The following is a 23,141-nucleotide window of genomic DNA, read 5'->3' on the forward strand; positions in this document are numbered from 1 at the left end:
ACCACAAAAAATTGCTATTAATATTTTGATCTATATAAGAACTTTTTGCTTTAAGCTCTGTGTAAAAGGATATTAATATTTTATTAACTGCTTTAGTATAATTCCAAAATTTTTTCACATTTTTGTCAAGAGGGATTAGTGTACCATCTTTCCATAATACTACCAAAATTGACCATTCTCAATTTTTTTCTGCTATTATCATTATCATTGTTGATATTGTAAAGCTGGGAGAATTCTATCAGTGTGCTCAGTGTCTTCATCCCTATCCTATTTGGCATTAATAAAAACAACTTGGATGAAGACATCAAAGATATACTGATCCAGATGATAAAAAACTGGGAAAAAATTAGGTAATATATATATATATATATATATATATATATATATATATATATATATATATGCTAAAGACAAAGCTTAAAGTGACTTCAACAGGCTAGAACCCAAATCTGAATTTAACAAATATAAATATTCACAAATTGATCAAACATTTTAGCTTCAGGGAGAAAGGAATTATAAAAGTATAATATGGGAAAAGTTTGTTTTAGAAACAAGTCATAAGATAAAGAGATTTTCCCCCCATTAACCTCATGTACAATATAAGACAGTAGCTGACTCAAAACAAAACAAAACTAGTGCAATCTTTGATTGCCTTAAAAGCATTTCACAGACAAGTTCAAAGTAGTTGATAACCTGCATTACTCTGGCGCCAATTAAACCACATTTGGAATAGTATGCTCATTTCTTATTGCAACATTTTAAGATCACTAGAGAGTACACAGGTACTGAGAGTACAGACTTTGGAACAATTTGTAAAGTATTATATGGGGAAAAAAATGAAGGAACTAGAAACGAGAAGATTTAGCTCAAAGATAACAGAAGTATTTCAAAGAAAATCACATAAAAGAGAAATGTGTAGCTCGAAGGGACAAAACCATATAATCTTAAAGATGGGAGGGAACTCAGAGATCACTATTCTGATTTTATATAGGCAAATTTTATCAGGAAGAATTTTATAACAATTAAAATTGTTTGTTTATATCTGGGAAATAACAATTTTATTAAGTATTAAGTTCACCATCACTGGAGTAAAAGGGTCTTCTCTCAGGGATGCTATATGCAGTATTTACAAATTTGGCCTCTACTCCAAGGTTCTTTCAGTATTGTTATTACTATTATTTGGGGGTAGATAGGTGATGCTGTAAGATACAGTACTGCACTTGGAATCAAGAAGACTCATCTTCATGAGTTCAAATCCAACCTCTGACACTTAGTAAGTGATGTGACCCAGGCACATAATTGAGAAATTAATCAACTCTGCTTCAGTTTTTCCTGTATATATTGGGTTGGAGAAGGAAAGGGGAAATCAGTATCTTTGCTAAGAAAACCCCAAAATGGGGTCAGGAGGAGTCAAACACAATGAACAATAATATTATTATTATTACATAATTAGTATTCTTATTATTATTGCTTCTACAGAAGTCTTTTTTGGTTAACCTTCCCCAATTTTTTATTCATTTGGTGTCCCTTTGACTTTTGGTTTCTATGATTGTATAACATTAGACTTTCATTTTGATATTGGCCATGTTTTCACTAGTAGGTCAGGCTAGATGCTAGATTACACAGGTACAACAATCATCTTGGTTGGTTCTTTCCTTCATGATTGAAGAAGACCAAAATGGCATCACTGAGACAAATTACACAGATTTGTGTCTGACTGTGGTTGATCAAAATATACAAGCTCAGAATGCTCTACCACAGGTTGGGCACAGATAGTCCATGTGAACACTTTGGATGTTCACCCTAAACTTACAAATATCATGTTTCCTTTGAGTTGTTTCAATTCTGCCTTCCTCATAGAGTATAGCACCCTCACTGAAGAGGGCACACCATGCTGGGTGATTCTGTACCAGTGTCTCTCGTGCTGTACAATCAATTCTAAAGTACTTCAATGAGGCCTTCAGGATGTTTCAGTATCACTTCTTCTGGCCCCCATTTGAGCACTTACCATGTATGAGTTCTCCATAAAATAGGGTGTTTTTTTTTTTTTTAGCAAGCATATATCTGGCATTTTAACAATGTGTCCAGCCCATCATAGTTATCTCTGTAGTAATGTTGCGAAGGTAGGTACTTTAGCTTGAGAAAGGACCTCAGTGTCTGGTATATTCTCCTGCCAAGTGATCCTCAAAATCTTCCTAAAACAGTTTAAATGGAAGTAATTCCGTTTCCTGACATGGCACTTGGTAGACTGTCCAGGTTTCACAGGCATATAGCAATGAGGTCAGCACAAAGGCTATGTAGACCTTCATTTTGGCAGTCAGTCTAATACCTTTTCTCTCCCATACTTTTTTTTTTTAGAAATAAAACAAAAATTTTTTCATAAGAATTTACAACGCATATATAGAGAGAGAAAGATAAAATCTCTCGTCCTTTCTTTTGGAGTCTCCCAAATACTGAGCTAGTTATGGCAATGCATGTGTCAGCCTCACTGTCAATATGTACCTCCTTGAAAAGGACACTGTCAAGGTAAGTGAATCAGTGGTTCCACATATAGGAGTTGTAGTGTTGGCTGATGGAGCACCTGTGTTTTCTTGGTGTGAATTAGTAGACCAAAATTGGCACAAGCAACAGAGAATGGATCTGTACTTGTTACTTCTCAGCTTCAGAGGCTGCACTGAGTGCACAATCATCTGCAAACAAAAGATCATGCACCAACACTCGCTCTACTTTAGTCTTAGCTTTCAAATCAAAGAATTTGCCATCAGTGCAGTAGCTGACCTTGAGACCATGTGCGTTCTCAGTGAAAGTGTTTGATAACATGGCTGAAAACATCATGCTAAAAAGAATGGGAGCAAGGACACATCCTTGTTTCACTCCATTGGTGATGGGAAATCTCAAGAGCATCAACCACTATCCAGAACCTGGGCAGGCATGCTGTCATAAAAGTGTTATACAACAATGATGAACTTCTCCAAGCAACCAAATTTTGACATAATAAATAAATTTTGACAATAATCTTAAGGCATGGGAAATGCCATTTTGGCCTTAAAGATCACACCCTTTGAGACAAGAAAGACTAATGTGCAGAGACTGTCACCTATCACTCATGCTCAATGAGTACTGTCTTGGCTACTCCTTGGAGGGCTGCCCCTGTGGTGTATTGGAACACCACAATTAGAGCCAGGTGCTAAACTATTCCCTAAGTGCCACCCTTGCCCAACACAGGAGAGAAGTCTCTTCTCCCTTCTCCCCCCGCCTCCCCTGTCAGGATGGCCACATTCTCTCTCTCTCTAAGCTAGAACCACATGCTCCTGGTCTAGTTTCTGGAGAACAATGGCCTTTATTCCTGCTTCCCTCACTCTCAGGCAGTCTCACCTAAAACTTTGTTGTTCAATCTGTCCTCAAGTTTAAGACCTCCTCTCCATGGTGAGGGTCTCCCTTGAGTATCAGCCCAGTCAGGTCTTCTGACTGTTCTCCTTTCGCTCTTTCCCTCGGTTACCTCACCTAGTCCTTTGTTTTAATCTGTGAACTTTTCAGATTTGTGAAACAAATCCTGAGCTAGTGGTTCACAAAAGTTCTCAATCTTAATTGACCATACCACTTCTCTAGTAGCTACTCAAGAAATTCTGTAATCTGAACTTTCCTATAAATACAAAATAATCCTTATTTTAAAGGAAACTGGAAATTCCTCAAAAAGATACTCCATTTTCTGACTCCAAGCATTTTTTCCTGACAGTACCCCATGCCTAAAATGTTCTCACTTCTCATCTCAGCCTCCTAGATTTTCTGACTTCAAGTTCCAGCTAAAATCTCACTTCCTACTGAAAGTTTTTCCTGATCCCTCTTTTTTCTGACCTTATTGAGATACAGATAATACTTTTATTTTATTTTAAAATTTGTTTTTACCCAGTTACATGCAAAAGCAAATTTCAACATTTATTTCTAAAACCTTGAGTTTCAAATTCTCTCCCTTCTTCCCACCCCATTCCCCCATTGAGAAAGCAAGTAGCCAATGTGTAGCCAATTACTATAATAGTCATGTTATTAAAGTAAACATAATCCCTGCCCCACTAAGAAAGAGAATCCTCAAGAAAAATAAAGTGAGGGGAAAAAATATGCTTCATGTTCTATTCAGACATCATCAGTTCTTTCTTTGGGATGGATAGTAGTCTTTATCTTAATTCCATCAGAGAAATTGCATCAATAGTTTTTTTTTTTCCCACAGTGGCATTTGCTAGCTGTATTTTCCTCCCACCCCACTTACTCTATTCTCTCTCTCCTTTCACCCTTTCCCTCTTCAAAAGTATATTGTATTTGACTACCTCCCCCCATGATCTTCCCTCTCTTCTATCACCTACACTCCCCTCTCCTCCCCTGTCCCCTTTCTACAATCCCTTTCCTCTTCCATTTTCCTCTAAGGTAAGATGGATTTCTATACCCAATTGAGTGTGTATGTTATTTTCTCTCTGAGCCACTTCTGATGAGAGTAAAGGCTCACTCCTCTCACCTTCCCCCTCTTCCACTCCAATACAAAAGGTTTTCCATGTCTGTTTTATATATAACTTGCTCCATTCTACCTCATTGAATCCTTAATAATTTGCTCTTCCTGTTCACCCTCTCTATGCTTCACCTAAGTTCTGTACTTGAACATTAAGCTTTCTGTTCAACTCTGGTCATTTCATCAGGAAAGTCTAAAAGCCCCCTATATCATTTGAATGTTCATCTTTTCTAGTTGATTCTTGGTTGAAATCTAAGCTCTTTTACCTTCCAGAATATGATATTCCAAGTTCTACTCACCTTTAAGGTAGAAGCTGCTAAATCTTGTGTTATCCTGACTGTTAGCTCCACAATATTTGAATTGTTTCTATCTGGCTCTTTCTCCTTTCTAGGGAGTTCTGGAATTTGGCTATAATATTCCTGACAGTTTTCATTTTGGGAATCTCTTTGAGGTAGTGATTGGTGGATCCTTTCAACTTCTGTTTTACCCTCTGTTTCTAGGATATCAGGGCAATTTTCCTGGATAATTATTTGAAAAATGAAGTCTAAGCTCTTTTCCTGGTCGTGACTTTCAGGTAGCCCAGTAATTTTAAAATTATCTCTTCTACATTTGTTTTTCCAGTCTTTCCAATGAGATATTTCACATTTTCTTCAAGTTTTTCATTCTTTGTTTTGTTTTTTGATTTTTGATTTTCACAAACTTCTCTTAACTTGTACATATAAAGGAATTATTTTCTTCATTGAGTTTATCTATCTTCTTTTCCATCTGACCAATTCTGCTTTTTTAGACATTCTTCTCCTTATTGGCTATTTGGACTCCTTTTTTCATTTGACCTAGACTGGTTTTAAAGACTTTTTGCTTCAGCATTTTTTGGCATCTCCTTCACCAAGCTGCTGACTTGGTTTTCATGATTTTCCTGCATTGCTCTTATTTCTCATTCTAAGTTTTTCTCTACCTCCCTTACTTGATTTTCAAAATTGTTTTTGAGATTTTCCATAGCCTGAGACTAATTCATAACTTTCTTAGAGACTTTGGATACAGAAGCTTTGACTTTATTATCTTCTGAGTGTGTAATTTGATCCTCCATAAGAACAAAGTAATTGTCTATGATCGGATTTTTTTTCTTCTGTTGTTTGCTTATTTTCCCACATTTCGACTTGATTTTAACTCTTTAATAAGGTAGGTCTCTGCTTTCAGGATGGAGGATGCACTGTTCCAAGCTTTTGAGGGTTTTTTGCAATTGTTTTCAGGGATAATCCCCAGGCACCTTAATTCCTTCAGGGTCTTGAGAGGCTTTGACTGATTTCCTGGTCTGTGCTCTGGTCTAAGAATGACCACAAGCACTCCCCTCCGCCCTGAAGCTATGAGGATCGCTGCTCCTCTATGGCAATATGGGGGCCCAGACTGTAGCCTGAATATGAGTATGGACAAAGCAACAGAGTCCTGCCTCTGGGATAGATAGCAAAGAGACCTCTGCAATCTCCCCTGACCCCCTTACCACCTGTTCATTGAGCATGCTGAAAGCAACTGCCAGGTAGCTCCCAGGCCTGCTTCTGGTGCCTGGGGCTAGGTCTACATTGTGGGTGCTCACACTCTGTTGCAGCAGAGTTTTCCTGCTGAACTTCCCACTTGTCCTTGGCAATCCCTGGGTTGAGAGGTCTGGAAACTACCACTGCCACCATAGACTCAGGTGTTGCAAGGACCTGGGCACACCACAGTCTCTTCCTGGATGCTGGTTTGCTTTGCCATGGCCCATGCTGAGTTCAGGCCCTTTCTAACCCTATGGTTTAACAGACCCTTCCCAAGGACCTTCCAAGTTGTCATGTGTTTTTGTGGGTTCTTCCACTCTAGAATTTAATTAGAGTCATTATTTTAAAGGTATTTGGAGTGGCCTGGAAAGAGTTTATGGGAATTCCTTCCTTTACTTTGCCATTTTATCTCGGCCCCCTTCCTGATCCCTCTTAATGCTAGTGCCTTCCCTCTATTGACTATCTCAAATTTATCTTGTATGTCATTTGTACACAGTCAATTATATGTTATCTCTGCCATTAGTCTGCAAACTTCTAGAGAGTGGGGGCTGTATTGTACCTTCATTTGTATCCCCAGAGCTTAGCAAAATGCCTGCACAGAGAAGGCACTTTAACGAATATTTATTGACTGACAGTACATTGGTTCCCAACCTTGGTTCGTAACACAAATCAGAGACACAAAGGGACATGAATTCTTGGAAGAAAATTAAAAGCCATACTTCCCTTGTAAAGATCTTATGTGAATTGAAATAGTATCCACAATAATGAGATGAAAGGACCTCAAAAATCATCTAGTCCAACCCTTCTTTTTATGTATGAGGAAACTAAGACTTAGAGAGGTAAAAGTGCTTACGTAAGGTGACAAGTGGTAAATAGTAGATCTCAGATTCAAATTCAGGTCCTCTGTTCCAGAACTTTTTTTATTGATTCAGGCTACTTCCCTCAAAGTAAGCAGAAGTAAAAGAAAAAATATTCACACTGTCATAATGCAAGCAAAAACAATATTGAAAAGCAGCTAAATTGATTAATTACAAAGAGCCCTATTGGCCCCAGAATGCATATGATATTTTCCTCCTCTTGGTAGAATGGTAGGGTGGCAAAAGATGCAGGATGTTCCATATCTATCAGACTAGTTTGGATTAACCCTCTTTTATATGTCATAAGGGAGATTTCAAAGTAGGGAGTAAAGAATATGGAGAAATAAATATGATGCAAAAACTGAAATCATCAATTAATTTTTAGAGTACTTCCCCAAATTCTAATCAAACATAAAAAAGGAGCAAGGAGGAGGTATTTTAATAGGAAGGAGACAGTTGAGTAGAGAAGCCCAATCCAGGACAATACTTTATTTATAATAATTTTAATTGATCTTCCAAGTCATAACAGCACTTAGCAGCATTGTCAACTTTATCAATGATATTCAGGATTCAGTAGTTATGTAAGACTTATGCCAAGGTGACCCAGTCAGTTGCCAGGAGGTGAACTATCACAGAAGGATGTGCTGGTGGTAAACCAAATGAAACACACTATATATACAATTGAAGAATTAAATATAGTCATTATACATGAATTTAATCCTTTAAAAAATAATAGGTAATACTTATTTTAGTTCCCTTAGTGACCTTAGAGTCACAAAGTCTAATTATTATGTAAAACAGTTCACAGTGAGAAGAGATACCTATACTGAATCTACAACCTGAAAGGCAGCCAAGTTGGTCTCAGCAAGACTTGGGTTCAAGTTCTGATACTGACAAATACTGTCTGACTCTAGAAAAGTCCCTTAACTTCTCACCACTTGCCAGTAGTGTCAAAGTCAAATAGAAACAGGACACCAAACCATACAAAGGATCCTTGCCAATTTTTTTTTTTAAATTACATGTTTAAGATAGTTTTCAACATTGGTTTTTTTAAAAAGATTTTAAGTGCCATATTTTTCTACCACCCTCCCTTCCCTTCCCCCTCTCTATGACAGCAAGTAATCTGATACAGGCTATATATGTACAATCATGTTTAACATATTTCGATATTGGTATTGTGAAATAAGAATCAGAACAAAAAGGGAGAAAAGCCATGAGAAATAAAAAAACACAAAATCAATTTCAAAAAGTGAAAATAGTATGCTTTGGTCTGCATTCAGACTCCAGTTATTTCTCTGGACGTGTATGACATTTTCTATCACAAGTCCTTTAGAATTGTCTTTCCTCATTGACCTGCTGAGAGTTCATTCTATCATAGCTGGTCAGCACACAATGTTGTAGTTAATGTGTATAATGTTCAGCATTAGTTTCATTTAAGTCTTCATATTTTTCTGAAATTCACCTGCTCATCATGGAATACATACAATGGTATTCCATTGCAATCATATTACATAGTTTGTCCATCCATTCTCCAATTGTTGGGCATCCCCTCAATTTCTATGCCACTACAAAAAGAGCTGCTATAATTATTTTTGTATATGGAGGTCTTTCCCCCTTTTTGATGTTTTCTTTGCTATACAGACCTAGTAGTGGTATTGCTGAATTTTATTAACTTTTGGGCATAGTTCTAAATTGCTCTCCAGAATGGCTGGAGCAGTTCACAATTCCCTCCCCCCCAACAATGTATTAGTGTTCTAGTTCTCCTTCCACAATGATCATTTGCCTTTTTTTGTCATATTAGCCAATCTGATGGGTATGAGGTAATACCACAGAGTTCTTTTAATTTGCATTTCTCTAATAAATAATGATTTAGCGCATGTTTTCATATGACCATAGATAACTATAATGCCTATTCATATCAATAAAAGAATGATTTGTAGTCTTATAAATTTTACTCAGTTATCTATATAGTTTAGAAATGAATTATCAGAAACACTAGTTGTAAAAATTGTTTCCCAGTTCTCTTCATTTCTTCTAATTTTGGTTATATTTTTTAATATTTTATTTTTCCAATTACATAGTTTTCAACATTCATCCTTTTATAAGATTTTGAGTTACACATTTTTCTACCACTCTCTATTACCTCTCCCCCATCTCTAACACAGAGTAATAGGTTATACATGTACTATCATGTCTAGCATATTTCCATTTAAGTCACATTGTGAAGGAAGAATCAGAGCTAAATGGGGGAGGGAATCATAAAAAGGGAAAAAAAACATAAAAAAGTTTTAAAAAATGAAAATAGTACTCTTTGGTCTGTGTTCAGACTCCACATTTTTTTCCTCTGGTTGTAGATGGCATTTCTCACAAGTCTTTCATCACTAATAGAAGCTAAATTCATCTTAGTCCATCATCACGCAATGTTGCTGTTAATGTGTACAATGTTCATGTCTTTCCTTTTTTTTGAATTCCATGCACTCATGATTTCTTTACAGAACAATAGTACTCTATTACATTCAGATGCTATGATTTCTTGAGCTATTCCCCAATTGATGAATATATCTGGTGAATGACTTTACTCTTTTTTTAGTAGAAAAATGATTTTATTGCACTTTGAATACTGAATATTGTAATTTTCTGCTATATTCTGGCTCAAATATATAATTGTTCAATGATATTATGGGTTAAATAAGAAGTATGTGCTTACCTGGGATATTTTTCTTTTTTTTCTTCATTTATTTTCACATTACTACAATGGTCTTGTAAAAGTAAACATAACCCCCTCCCCACCCCACAAAGATAGAGGAACCTTACATAAAATAGAGAGAAAAAGAAAAAAAATGCACTTCAGTGTTCAGATACCATCAGCTCTGTGCCTGGGATAGATAACATTCTTTATCATAAGTCCATCAGAGAAGTTGCTTCAAAATTTTTTCCCCACAGCTGCTATTGCTAACTGTATTTCTCTCCATACTATTCCTCCCCACTACCATTTATTCTATTCCCTCTCTCTCTCTCCTTTCACTTTATACTTCTTCAAAAATGTGTTGTGAGGCAGTCAGGTGGTGCAGTAGACAGAGTACCAGCTCTAGAGCTAGGAGGACCCAAGTTCAAATCTACCCCCAGACACCTAATAACCACCCAGCTGTGCAAACCTGGGTCAGATAACCCAACCCTACCACCTCACCAAAAAAACCATATTCTATCTATCCTTTCCCACAATTTTCCCCCCTCTTCTATCACTTAACCCTCCCCCTTCCCTCTCTTTTTTCCTATAGGGTAAGATAAGTTTCAATACCCTATTGAGTGTGTATGTTGTTTCCTCTCTCAGTCATTTCCAATAAGAATGAAGGCTCACTCATTCCCCCTCTTCCATTCCATTGCAAAAAGTTTTTTGACTTTTTTTACATGAAATATCTTAATCCACCTCTCCATTTCCTTTCTCCCAGTATATTCCTTTTTCAACCAGACTCCCTCTTTGTTATAAATTCGTATTCAGCTCTCTCTTGTGCCTTGTCTATGTATGCTCTTTCTAACTGCTTTTATAAATGGAAAGGTTCATATGAGTTATCAGTATCATCTTCCCATGCAAGAACACAAGCAGTTCAACATCATTAAATCTTTAATAATTTTCTCTTCCTGTCCACTATTTCTATGCTTCCCCTGAGTCCTGTTCTTGGAGATCAAACTTTCTGTTCAGCTCTGGTCATTTCAACAGGAAAGTTTTAAACTCCCCAGTTTCATTGAATGGAATGACTTGTATTCTTACAGATTTGACTTAGGAAATGAGTCCTTTATCAGAAATAATAGCTGTGAAAATTGTTTCCTAACTTTCTTCATTCTTTCTAATCTTGGTTGCATTAATCTTGTTCATGCAAACCCTTTTTAATTTAATGAATCAAAACTTTTATATTTTATAATATTCTCTAGCTCCTGTTTGGTCCCCTCTCTATAGATCTGACAGAAAAACTACTCCTTGTTCTCCTAATTAGTTTTTGGTATCACCCTTTATGTCTAAATCCTATACCCATTTCAACCTTATCTTGGTATAGGCTGTGAAATGTGGTTTTGAGCCTAGTTTCCACCATATTATTTTCCAATTTTCTAGCAGCTTTTGTCAAATAATGAGTTCTTGTTCCAGAAGTTCATATCTTTGGGTTTATCAAACAGTAGATTACTATAGTCATTTACTGTTGTTTCTTTTGTACCTAATTCATTCCACTGACCTACAACTTTATTTCTTAGCCAGTATCAGTTTTGATGACTAACACTTTATAACACAGTTTTAGACCTGGTACAGATAGATCTTTGCATTTTTTTGCTTTAATACATTTAACATTTTTGACATTTTCTTCTTCCAGATGAATATTGTTACTATTTTTCCTAGGTCTATAAAATATTTTGGGTAGTTTGTTATGACACTGAATAAATTTAATTTAAGTAGAGTTGTCATTTTTATTGTATTAGTTCACCCTAACCATGAGCAATTGATATCTCCTCAATTGTTTAGATCTGACCTTGTATGAAAAGTGTTTTGCAATTGTATTCATATAGTTTCTGAGTTTGTCTTGGCAGGTAGACTTTCAAGTATTTTATGTGGCTTGATTGATTCTTGATGTCTCATAAAGCCCAATTCAAATTTTTAAGGAATTATTTTCATCCACAAAGAGATCACTGTCAACTTTTGCAGCTCCTTTTCAATTCAGCCAATTCTGTTTTCGAAAGAGTTGTTTTCTTTTTCTACTTGCCCAATTCTTAAAGAGTTATTTTCTTTATCAATTTGACCAACTATGGTTTTAAAGGAGTTATTTTCTTAGCCAGTTTTTGTGCTTCCTTTTCCACACTTTTGACTCTCTTGCATATCTCTCTTTTCCCAATTTTTCTGCTTGATGCTTAAAATCCTTTTTGAGCTCTTCCAAGAGAACTTTGAGCTTGTGACCAATTTATTTTCCTTTTCAATGTCCTCATCTAAGATGGTGTTTTGATCTTCCTTATCACCATAGTACCTTTTTATGTTTAGGGCTTTTTTTTTCCTGTTTCTTATTCATGTTCACCTAGTACAAAGTTTTTTAAAGCGGAACTCTGCTCCTGGATCAAAAGGGGGTACTATCCCAAGCTTCTTGGGCTGGGGGTTTAGAGGCCTGCTCACCAATTTCCCTTGCTCTGGAGCCTCAGGTGTTAGTGGCTTCCCCATTTCTCTGGGCAGTTCAATCTAGTCTCACCTGCTATACTGGAGTTCTGGGACTAGCAATTTGCCTTCTATGCTGGGCCTGGAGGGCTCTTATTTGACCTGTTGAACTGGGACCTCTGGGCTTTGATTGCTGATCTGTACCTTTGCCTGAGGGTCTCTCACTGAATTCCCTCTCACCTGCCTATGCTGGGTCATAGTCCCCCATATCAGAGCGAGATAGAACTTTCCTGAAGTTCTTTCAATATATCTTAAGCTGGAAAATTGATCCATTCTTTTTGTGGGTTCAGGCTCTCCAGAATCCTTTAAAGTTTGCTTAATGTTATTTTTGAGGGAAACTAGGAAGAGTTCAGAGAAGTTCCTGGCTTTTCTCCACCACCATCTTAGTTTTAAAATGAAATATTAACCAGGTTTTGTTGTATTTTTGTTTGTTAAATATCTCCCAATTACATTTTATTTATTTTTTTTAAGATTTTTTTTTTTGCAAGGCAAACGGGGTTAAGTGGCTTGCCCAAGGCCACACAGCTAGGTAATTATTAAGTGTCTGAGGCCGGATTTGAACCCAGGTACTCCTGACTCCAGGGCTGGTGCTCTATCCACTGTGCCACCTAGCTGCCCCTTCCCAATTACATTTTAAATTGTTTCAGACAGAAGGAAGAAGCACCCAATTGACACCTTTGCTGAAGGAAACTTTCTAAAAGTGTAAATTGTAGACAAAGTGCCAATTTACATCATTGTGGAAGATTTTCAACCAAGAGTTCCATATATAAATGAAATTAAAGATCTAGTCTACATTCCTACCATGTGAACGGCATTGATTTAGAAATGTAAGGGGCAGCTAGGTGGCACAGTGGATAGAGCACCAGCCCTGGAGTCAGGAGTACCTGGGTTCAAATCCGGCCTCAGACACTTAATAATTACCTAGCTGTGTGGCCTTGGGCAAGCCACTTAACCCCGTTTGCCTTGCAAAAACCTAAAAAAAAAAAAACCAAAACAACAACAACAACAAAAAAAAGAAATGTAAAAGAAGCAGTCCGTCTGCCCTCAAGGAAGCTCAATTAATTTCTCCTAAGCTCAATTAATTTCCAACCGTTTGATTTTATACATGTAGAAAATGAGGCCCAGAGAGTTTAAGCTGTCCTACAAATGTCCATAAGTGCCTATATAGTGAGCCAAATTTGAATCCAAGACTGCTAATTCAAAATTCAGTGCCCTTTCCAATGTATCATACCCCCTCAATTTCCATTTATAAGTGGGAGCAGGCATGCCAAGGCTAGTATGCAAAATAGAGACATGGGCAATAGGGAAACAAGGATGGAAGACAGTTATTAGAATTAAGACACAAAGTTGGAGCAGGATCAGCAAGTTAACTTGATACTAAGGTAATTAATTATTGGTATATAACAATAATAAAGCCAATCATTTTGAATTAGTAATTTGTGTCCCATTGGGTTTTATAATGGTCATATCATCTAGTTCATTCTAGTAAAAGATCAAGTTGTAACATAATGTAACATAAGATACATGAATATAATGTAAAGAACAAGTATATTAACTTTTTTGTTAATCCTTATGAAAGGATACCAGGAATACTAGGGAAGTTTTGGTGTTATGTTTGCTCCATCCAGAAATAGTATTAATCCCCAGACAAAGCAGAACTTTCAGGCAGGGATTATTAAGTAATTCCAGTTGAGTATTGTTAGAATTGAATAGAGTTGAGCACTCTAGGAAAGTAAGAAAAGCAAAAAACTGTTATAGTTATTGTGGGCAAAGTTACACTGGAGCTAGTTGAACCAATTGTTAAATTTTCAGTATGAACATTTATACTTCCAAAATAGGGAAAAACTACATTTTTCCCCCCCTACTTGTGAACCCAGCCCAGCCCTGAACCCAGCCCAGCCCTACTGGAAACAAAATTTCCATTTTATGTCAGGAAAAGTATAAGGCCCTTGTTCTATTACAGAGTCACAATGCCACAAATTAAAAACAAAGCAGGGACCACTTGGGATTTTTTAGGTTTCTATACTAGTTCAAAACACTTTGAAATGCTTAAGACAGTGTTTACTCAATTTACAAACTTACCCTGATGACTGGAAACAGAATGTATGAACATATAACTACATATATATCATTTAAATAATCACAAAATTAGTTTTAGAATAGGTTCAGAGAAAAAAAAGCCTTGAGGATATCATACTTATCATACTTAAGTCTGTACCAAAGTATCACAAAATAAAAGTATCATAGCAAAAAAAAAGAGAATTCTATAAATGAACACAGACAATTAACAATGGGGAGGCATTCTGCTAATTGCTGGGAATACAAATATAATTAAAAGAGAAATATAGTACATACTTCCTCATGCTAATGGGGGAAGATAGCACATAAATGAAAAAGGTGTGGGGGAGGAAGGAGGGGAGAAGTAGGAACCCTTATCCAAGGACATGATGGAGGAATTACAGCCTGTTAAGAAATGAAGAATAACATGATAGTGTTCCTTTTTAAAAAAAAAAAAACCTAAGTAGAGGTCGTATTAGGATTGAAATCCTTAATTTGCCACCTATAATCTTGGTGTTATAGATCAAGTTCATGTTCAATGGAATGCCATAGAATACTGGTAATGCATCTTACAGTTGATAAATGGTAAGTTTACTTAGTCATAGCTTGGCAAGAATATTCTGTAATGATACAATGATTCAATATCTCTTCCCTACCTATGTGTTAGCTATGTGTTATGCTGAAGTCTTAAATATGTATGTTAAGTCTGAGGAAGGAGCTCCTTCATGTCTTATGTCCTGGATTTTGTGCTTAGGACTCCAGGACCAATTAGGTCTTAAGGCCAATTTCTTTTTTGATTTATTTATTTTTTTGATATCTGTTTTTCTTTCTAGAAAGCAGGCTCCATGCAATCTCCAGGTATTAGTTTCATTTCAATCCTATAGTTTATATCGTCTGCATTTATGAATTGATTCTATAGTACAATAAATTACTGTCACTCTCCTAATCCAATAAACTTTAAAGACAATTTTAAGACAGATACCATTTAAGGAAAAACTAGTCTAGCTTGTATGGGGTAGATGTTGAATCTACAACCATCAACAATTAGTGGCAAAGTCCTAAAGGTTTTCTAGAGCATAATACACCATTTAGGTGTAATTGGGATGTAGGGTGTGTTCTAGGAAGACTAGTACCTCTAGTGTGAGGGCTCCTGAGACCTTTTCAGGGCTACTTTCCACCTTTGATGTCCACCTGAGCCATCTAACTTACCTGTGGCTACAAGAAGCAGCAGCATGCACACTGAAAGTGCCAAAATCATCAACTGCATCTAGAGCCATCACCAGTTGTCTTGTTCTGTCTTGCCACTGGATGACTTTGAAAGAGAGAGGCTGATGCCTTCTTGTAACTCTGACTCAATTAAATCCAATTTATGCAGAAATCAAAAGATATCACCCATACTATTTTACCATTCCTATCTCAAAGTCCTGTGGCAACAGGCAAGTGACGAAGCAGCAGGTGCAGATTCACTGAGAGTTGTAGTTACAACCTGCATCCAGGCTGCACAAGACCATAAAGTCGTATCCTCACTGGAAGTGAATCCCAACAAGTGGGATTCAGCAGCTTCCTTAGGGGTGAGCAGCCTTTTAGGATCTCTCTTCTCATCTCCTTGGTGTGAAGAATGGGCTAGAAAATGTGTCCTAAAAATTATCTATTTGCCCAACCCTGGCCTAATTACTGCAATAGGTGGGGATTCCATCCTACTGTACAAATACTTATACAAAAACTTCTTTGAAGATGATTTCACTCGCCATTGGTACATGGAATGTACACACACACACAGAGAGAACTCAAAGATTTAATAGAACTGAAAGATGAACAGCTCTTGTTGCAAGAAAACTCAGCAGATATCATATCCAGATTTCACTAAGTGAAACAAGGCTGGCAAATGAAGACCAGCTTCCTGAAGTCGGAACTGAATACACATTTTTCTGGAGTGGCCATAGTAAAAGGAAGTGGCATGAAGCTGGGGTAGGTTTTGCAATCAAAACTAATCTAGTCACAAGTTTGTAAGCCTACCAAAAGGGATGAATGAAAGGTTCATGATAATGAGATTGCCACTTGCAGGTAAACACCACACCACCATCATCAGTGCCTATGCTCCCAGTATAATGAATCCTGATGAAGTCAAAGAAAAAAATTTATGAAGACTTAGAGAGGATGTGAGAATGGCAAAGGTAGTGTGTGGACTGATCACAGACTCATCCTTTCCAAACTAAACATTCACATTCAACTGAAGCAATGTTCTACCAAGGCAAAAGATTTACCAGAAGATTAAATGTCCAGAGATTAGAGTGCCTCTTTCTGCAGGAACAGATTGTAGCTAACTTGGAGAGAAGGTTGAACCAACACACAGTTGGCAACAGTAAAACAGAAAAAGAGTGGGCAGCTTCCAAAGACAGAGTATTGCATTTTCTCAACTGGGTCAAGAATACAAGATTGGTTTGATGAAAATGATGGGAAAATACAGAAACTGCTAAATGAAAAACCAGCAGGCTTTTACCAGCAGGACAGTTCATCCATTTCCAAAAAGGCAGCATTTAATTCCATCAAAAGTAAAGTACAAGTGAAGCCTAGAGAGATGCAGGACTCTAGGCACATGGAGGTGGCAGATGAAATTCGGTTTTATGCTGATAGTAACCATCCATAGTACTTTTATGACACAATGAAGGCCTTTTATGTGTCAAAGACCTATGTTGTATCTCAAATACCTGGTGCTGAAGGAGCAACATTAATGATAGGGACATGATCTTAGACAGGCTGAACATAGTGTTCTTTAACTGACCATCATCAAACAAAGCAGATGTCACTGACTGCTTACCTCAAGTTGAAGTCAATTCCCACCTTACCTGAAGTTCCAATTGAAGAAAAAGTTTTGAATGCCATTAGGCTCCTTCAAGTGGCAAAGCACCTGGTGTTGCTGAGATCTATGAGGTGAGGGATCCATTGCTCATCCAAAAGTTGACTGAAATTTTCCAGGTTATATGGCATGAAGAAGTTATCCCCCAGGAATTCAAGGATGCCTCCACTGTCCATCCTTATAGAGGTAAAGGGAATAGATTTTCCTCTGACAATCACAGGTGTGTTTCTTTTAGTCATTGCTGATAAGATTCTTGCCAGAATCTTGCTCAACAGGCTGATCCTTCACCTGGAAGATGGTCACCTCCATGAGACCCGGTGTAGCTTCAGAAGGGTCAAGGAATAGTTGTTATGGTGTTTGCTGCTAGACAATTCTGGGGAAAATGCCCAGAGCAGTATCGATATCTGTATACATGATCTGAACAAGGCTTTTGATAGTCAGTTATAAAGGCTTATGGAAAATTATGTCAAAATTTGGTTGGCCAGAGATCAGTATTGTATGTCAGTATTATGACAGCATACTTGTCCAAGTTCTGGATAGTGTAAAATGCTCTAGAGATTTCCCAATCATCAATGGAGTGAAACAAGGCTATGCCCCTTGCTCCCATGTTTTTTTTAGCATGATGTTTTCAGTCATGTAATCAAATGTCTTTACTGAGGATGAACAGCTACTACACTGATGGTAAATTGAAAGGCCTAGACAAAGTGGAGGGAGTGTGGGTATATGATCTTCTGTTTGCAGATGATTGTGCACTCAATGAAATCTCCAAAGTTGACATACAACAAAGTATGGCTCAATTCTCTGCTGCCTGTGCTAATTTTGGCCTAATTTACACCAAGAAAACCCAGGTGCTCCATCAGCCAGCCCCATACTATCCAAATATGAAATTATTGATCAAAGCAAATGGAGAAGTTTCGAATATTGTGGATAAGTTCACTTACCTTGGCAGTGTCCTTTCTAGGGAGATATACATTGATAACAAGTTTGACACAGGGAGGGTCTGAAAGAAAGTGTGAGTGAGAAGAGATATTAGACCGAGTACCAAACTGAAGGTCTAGAGTTGTGCTAAGCTCACTGTCATATGCCTGTGAAACCTGGATAGTCTAACAGGGCCGTGCCAAGAAACTTAATTGCTTCTATTTAAATTGTCTTAGGAAAATTTTGGAGAACATCTAGCAGGAGAAGATACGACTAAGGTCCTTTCTCGAGCTAAACTGCCAAGCATACAAACATTACTACAGAGAAGTGCATCTTGTCTGGGTTCTAAGATTAATACTGAGAATCTCTTTGTTTCAACAACCACCCAGTGTTCCCTGGTCCATGGACAAGCATCCCCTGCTCCCCACCCCCAACCCTGAGGCCCATCATTAGGGATACCAAATCTTTGTGTTAAGGACCAAGTTGAAAGATTTCCTCTCTTTTTACACAAGAGCTGAGCAGTTTTAACTCTATACCTTAAAAATCCCTCCCTAGCTCTATCATCTAATCTACTGAACTAACCTAAAGACCCTGCGGGTTGCTTGAGCTACCAGTCCAAAGTCATCTGAGAACTTCTGTGCCTTTTTAATTTTGGGTCTAGTTTATTATCCATTTGAAGTCTCTAAGATAATATATTGATGGATCAATTATGTATCCATCATCCATCTGATATTTCCTTTGTGGGCAGTTAGACCCAATTCTTTTGAGTGATTGGGGATCTCATTTGAAGACCTTAATATTCTAGGGTTTGATGAAATCTATAAACCAAAAATATCCCATTAAAAAGAAATTCTTCAATTTTATGGTGGACGGCCTCCATAAAGAGTGCCAAACACCTCTGATGAGCTTGCATGTCTTACTGTTTTATGCCTCACTTGGAATCATAGGGTTGTTCAGCAAAGTTATGGCATCTTTCACTGAATCTATTATGATTTAATTTATACAAGAAACTCCTTTTTTGGAGGAAAACCTTTAAGACATCATTTTTGCTCTACAGATGTATCCTTTTTAAAATCATCAACAAACAATAAGCAAAGATCTCAGGTATCTCAAATGATGTCCGCTGACCCATAAAAATTTCCTTGTTAGGCTCAAATGGTTTATTGGGGTGAAATTGGTACACTATTAGTAAATTTAATTCCATGGTCTTTAAGGCCATATAACTTAAAGGTAATATTTTCCAGACTTCTTTTGCCTGTCATATTGCAGGGCTAGAAGGAATTGTTAAAAGGCTTTACACTAGGGAAGCCAATTTGGGGGAAGAGGCAAAGCTTTTTCTTTTCACAGAAGTCTTGTTTCTTTCTCCTTTTCCCGAACAGACTCTCATCTATTGCTTTCTTCTCCATCTTCTCTCAAAAGGAATTACTCAGGAAAACTGCATCAGATTAAGGGATGTCTTCTATGAGCTTCTATGAGTTCTCACTGGTCTTGGGGATTTATTGTGTTGTTAATGGGGACCAGGATGTCCTCTGAACTGAATTTGTTCTGGGTACTAGAATTTCAAGTTATAACTTATATACCCACAAGTACTCTACAGTATTTTAATTAAGTTAGGGAGGGAAAAAACTGCACACATACTATGTTAACAATATTTGAAGAATTGTGAATCTCCTAACTAAAAGATTAAAGCAATTACTGATACTGAAAAGACAATACTGTGGATGCTGCTGAACATTGATATAGACTGTGAAGATATGAGGGCAAGAAAATATAATAGAAAGCTGTTCCAGACTTTATTATAAGCATTAGTAACTAACTTTTAAAACAATTTTTTAACTCACTTGCATCCCAAAGTCATGTTAGTTGTGGGTCTAATTCTGCCAAGTTGTGACAGTTAAAATTTGTTTCTTTGCATGAAGATATATAATTCACCTTCCTTAGTACACACATATGTGTGCATATATGCATAGACATCTAGAGTCATGGAGTTTCATCACCAACTTCCTTTTTTAAAATGTTATCTGTTCCTCCATAATCCAACTAATATTCTCAGTCTTTTCCATTCCCCCACTTGCTAGTGCCTTCCTCTTTCAGATTGCTTTCTTACTGTTTACTCTTGATTTATATGTACCAGTTTGTAGATAAACTCCCTCATTAATATACAAGCTTCTTGTGGGACAGGAATTACTTTTATCTCCCTAATATTCCCCAAGCACTTAATGTTTTGTTGGTTGATCCAATTGCATTACCTTTGGTGAGGCAACAACTCCAAAATGTGGACATTTAGGATGCTGATGTTAAAGGAAAATTGCATATTAGCAAACTACAAATAAAAATGGGACTGGTTCTCTTTTTTACTTACAGGTTTGCTGAGTTCCTTAAAGATATCATACTTGTAGATGGTAGATAACTAACCCTTGTCAGTAAGAGACAGATGTTACTGAGTTTCTTTATAAACTCAGATACTTTAACTTTTTTCCCTTGGGAGCTACTTACCATGTATTGCTTCATTTGGGGGGTGAGAGGGAGAGGTCTCTTAGACTTTTTCCAAATTCTTCCCATATATTCTCATGCTTCAATTGTGAGATCAAAACTAAATGTAGGTAGTTTCCAGTTTTTAAGTGGACTTTCTAAAAAGTTCACTTCTTTTTGAAGTCAGTTGATAGAGAAGTTCAGAATATGGGGTTTTATGTATATAATCATTGATCAGTCAGAAGTAGGGCTCATTTTTGGTTACAGTTCTGTTACTAACTGGTCTGTGTAACTGGGTGAATTACAAATGCTCCTCTGAATTGTCTCTCCTGAAAAAATGAAGGGGTTCTATTAGATGATTTATAATGTTGCTATGATGGTGTTGTTTCCCAAATAAACAATGTCCTAAATGATGAGACTAGTTCCTTAATTGACCCATGAAAATTTTTTGGATAGAATCATACCATCAATAATTGAAAGGAACACTAGAAATCAACTAGTCCAAACCTCTTATTTTATAGGCCAAGAAGCTGAATTCTAAAGAAATTAAAGGATTTGTACCTGAGGTCATATAAGTCAAGAAATATTATATTAAGAGTCTACCATTTGCCAGGTAGCCAAGCCCATCCTCTTTTTTACTATGCCATGAATTTAGTCCATAATTCTAGAGCTAAGTGTATCCTCTCTGAAGACTCCGGAAATTAGGAAGTGCAGCTATAGCCCCAGACTAAAAGATTGTCTTCCTGTTCTACCCAGACTGCTTTCATCTGTTCCAGGGGAGCCTCTTTAAAGAAGCAATTTTAAAAAGTCTTAACATAAGTTAACTTTTGAGTTGGTTGTGCACAATTATTAATATATAATCATGAAGGGTATTTTTGGATTTTATAAACTTATATTTATACATTTTTTAAAAGTCTATACATCTCAAAGTTGTGTTTTTTGCTTTTAGCGACAATGATGCTCAACTTTTTAGTAACTCTCAAAACATATCATACCACCCAAGTGGTCATTCATTAGGTTGCACTCCCCTTTATGAAAAAGGGGAAAATTAAAATAAACTGATTTGTCAGAAATTTGTTCAAGAAAACAAATGTCAAGGTTTCTGAGGACATAGCTCACCGGACAAAAGAACAGGACCAGCGTTTGCTAATTGAACAACAACAATCTTCAATGAGCAGAAAAGGTTAAATATCTTGTCTACTATTCACTATGACAAAAAAATGAAAACTATATGCTATGATTTGGGAATGTAGCAACTAAAAGGAGCTAGATGTTTTGATTGGATTTGAACAAAGTGTCACAAACTAGAATTATCCACTTGTTATAAACCTCAGTTTCTGTAGCTCTCTATTCCCCTACAACCAAATGAGAGAAGAGGAGGAAAACATTTTACAGGCCTTTTCTTATTACATTTTTATGTCACGTATTTTTTGTCTGCTAGTTTCGGCGTCCTTTAATTTCCTAGTGGGATCTGGTAATCGATTCTGTGGTCATTCCAAAGCCTCATCCTTTGTACCGTTTTGCATTTCTTCCCCCAGATTTGGCCCCGACTGATGCCCCCCCATCTTGCACGTGTGTCTCTTACTCAGACATTCCTTTCTTGGAACATTAGGTACTTTCTCCCAATTCACGATTTGCTGAAAGCGGCGATTTCTGGGGTTTTCCAAAGGCCGGCCAAAACTGCCCGTCCGGGCACGGCTGTGGCTTGGGCTGCAGGCGCGTGACCTTGGCCCGGCCCGGGGTCCTCCCGCTGGGGTTTCCCGTGTGGCGGGGGGTGGCGGGGGGCGGCACGGTTACTCCGGGTGGTCCCGGCGGCGCTAGTGGGGCGAGAGCCGACCATCCGGCGGGGGGGGGCTCCTCTGGGCCATTCTCTCCCAACTTAACAAAGACAAAAAAATGTCCTCCCTGGGGTGGAGACAAAGCGTGAGAACTTTGGGGGGTGGAGCGGGACCGGGAGAGCAGGCGGGCGGGGGCGTTAATCGCGTTAAAAATAGCCGCCCCCCCCCCCCCCCCCCCCGCTCCGGCAGGGCGGGCGCCCGGGCTGGGGGCTGTTTTTCTGCCCGATCCGAGGGACGGCGGCTTTGTCTGCCGCCCCCTCCCGCGGGCTCCGGGGCCCGGGGCCCGGGGCGGGGCCGCCCCCAGCCCTTCGTCATCCCGGGCGGCGGCCTCCAGGCCGGAGCGGCAGCGGCGGGAGGAGCTCGCGGCTCCGCCTCGGTGGGCTGGGGTGTTCGCCGCCGCCGCCGCCGCCCCGCCCGCCCGCTCTGCCCGCGCCGCCCCGCCTGCCCGCCCTGCCCGCGCCGCTCCGCCCCGCCCCGCCCGCGCCGCCCGCCCCGCGCCGCCGCCGCCGCCGCCGCCGCCCGTGGGGTTTTCGCTGACGTCCCTGCCCCGCCTCCTCCTGCCTCGAGACTCGGGCCGAGGCCGGCTGCACTGACGGCAGAAAGCCCAGCTCCGGGCCGCCCGTCCGTCCGCCCGCCCGCCCGCCCGTCCGCCCTTCCGCCGGCCGAGGTGGGGCCACGCCAGCGAGCGAGCGCGAGCCCCGGCCCTCGGAGCCGCGGGGCGCAGGCCGGGCCAGGAGCCCGCAGCGGGGCCCGCGGAGCGGCCTGAGCCGGGAGGAAGCGCCGCCGCCCCTCCTCCTCCGGCCGCGCTCGGAGCCGCCGAAACAAAGGCGGCCGCGGGGCGGGAGGCGGCGCCGCGCCAGCTCGGCAGGCCCCCCCCCCCCCGGCTCGCGCGCCCCGCGCCGGGGCACCAACGGCCCGCGGGCGCT

At 38.9% G+C, this 23,141-nt stretch overlaps 1 long non-coding RNA gene across 2 annotated transcripts in view; it reads right to left on the reverse strand.

Moving 5' to 3' along the window:
- The window catches only part of LOC141503520 (uncharacterized), a 95,016-nt gene extending 72,393 nt beyond the window's left edge, over positions 1–22,623 (reverse strand). Inside the window, exons 1-3 of one of the 2 annotated variants that reach the window (XR_012472868.1) lie at positions 20,402–22,623; positions 17,929–17,987; positions 13,035–17,275 (exon numbers count right to left, since the gene is read on the reverse strand). This is a non-coding gene — a long non-coding RNA (uncharacterized LOC141503520). Of the gene's footprint in view, positions 1–13,034; positions 17,988–20,401 lie in introns of those variants that run through there. The other variant, XR_012472867.1, reaches the window with a different exon arrangement.
- Between the last annotated feature and the right edge of the window lie 518 nt (positions 22,624–23,141).

Source organism: Macrotis lagotis, chromosome X (genome assembly GCF_037893015.1).
Source record: "Macrotis lagotis isolate mMagLag1 chromosome X, bilby.v1.9.chrom.fasta, whole genome shotgun sequence".
NCBI lineage: Eukaryota > Metazoa > Chordata > Mammalia > Peramelemorphia > Peramelidae > Macrotis > Macrotis lagotis.